The following is a 1707-nucleotide window of genomic DNA, read 5'->3' as shown; positions in this document are numbered from 1 at the left end:
TGACATGCTTGCGATCTTTTTTATGAACTTGTGCTGAAAATGACCCTGTTGCTCTTGAAAAATAGCTTGTCCCAGTTCAGTGGGCATATGTGAGTCTACAGAGTAAAATACAGTCAAACCTCGGTTCTCAGACACCTCCCATTTCGAACTTGGTTCTCGACCAAGTTGTTCACAGAGAAAATGTCTTGCTTGTTAAACAAACCTTTCATACGGGTACATCATCATGACAAAAAGCATCTCTCCGTTTACTGCTAAACCTCCCTTTGTTAAAATCTCAAGAATTGTGCCAAAACCGGTTTGGCTCAGTGGATGGAGCGTCGGCCTGCGGACTGAAGGGTCCCGGGTTCGATTCCGGTCAGGGGCATGTACCTGGGTTGCGGGCACATTCCCAGTAGGGGATGTGCAGGAGGCGGCTGATCGATGTTTCTCTCTCATCGATGTTTCTAACTCTCTATCTCTCTCCCTTCCTCTCTGTAAAAGATCAATAAAATATATTTAAAAAAAAAAAAAAAAAAATCTCAAGAATTGTGATGTGAATATTTTTGTGGGTGTTTTTGCTCTTGTTGCTGGCTAAGTGGATGATTCGCACAATTTAAAGCATGAAGAGGCCATCATCGAGTGCTGATGTTGCTAAGGGTGTGAAAGAAGAGGTAGAAAAACTGCTGAAAAGCAGTTTGCTGGTGAAGCTAATTTATCAAAGCATCACTTTATTTTAGCATTTCCTGCCCACTTTGTGAAATCCTTTTATCAAACCCCTGAATAGAATAAATCGTATTCTTTTGTACCACTATTAATTTGCGGGCAATATTAAAAACTTCTGATCTCATTTCCCATTCATTGAGTATAAGTCTGGCGAATATTACTTACATAAGCCAACTCATTTTTAATGGTCATTCATGTGATATCACCCTACTGCCTTTAAAAGGCCTCGTGGACCCACACTTGGCTGAACCTGCTTCTTCTCTCTTATTCTCACAACTGCCTATGAAAGATCCTTTTTCAGTTCTACACTAAACTTTTTTTCTTAAATTTATACTTTTGATTTCTGGCTGAGACATAGATGTTCAATATATGTTTGATGAATCAATAGAAGGAATGAGAGGAAATAAAAGGAGAGAGAAAAGGAAGGAGGGAATAGAAAGTATGGAGACTGTCAGCTCTAATTAGAAAACAACTGGGACTCTCAGAAAGCAGGTCAGGGACTTTATTCATACACATTTTTTTTAAAGAATAGTTCATTGAATTTTAGAAGAGGAAGGGAGAGAGAAACATTGATGTGAGAGCATAACATTGATCAGCTGCCTCTTGCACACCCCCAATCCCAGGATCAAACCTGCAACCTGGGCTTGTGTCCTCACTGGGAATGGAACAGGCAACCTTTCAGTGCACGGGGCGATGCCCAACCAATGAGCCACACCGGCCAGGGCTTTAGTCATACTATTTTTGATGCAAGTTCCTTAGAAATTAATATGCCCAAAGCTCAGTAAAAATTCAAAAGGAAGGCAATAAACATGGATAGAATTATGTTCAGAATTAGAAACTGAGCAGCAAAGTACTGAACAATCTTCTAACTAGTACTAAAACTTTTCCCAGAGTTCAGTGACCATTAAAAATGAAACTTGAGCCCGCCAGCATGGCTCAGTGGTTGAGCCGAGACGTATGAACCTGGAGGTCACAGTTCAATCAGTCAGGGCACATGCCTGGGTT

This window comes from Myotis yumanensis, unplaced genomic scaffold (genome assembly GCF_028538775.1).
Source record: "Myotis yumanensis isolate MYYU_CA2020_CCGP unplaced genomic scaffold, mMyoYum1.0.hap1 SCAF_4, whole genome shotgun sequence".
Taxonomy (NCBI): domain Eukaryota; kingdom Metazoa; phylum Chordata; class Mammalia; order Chiroptera; family Vespertilionidae; genus Myotis; species Myotis yumanensis.
This window is presented reverse-complemented; position numbering follows the sequence as displayed.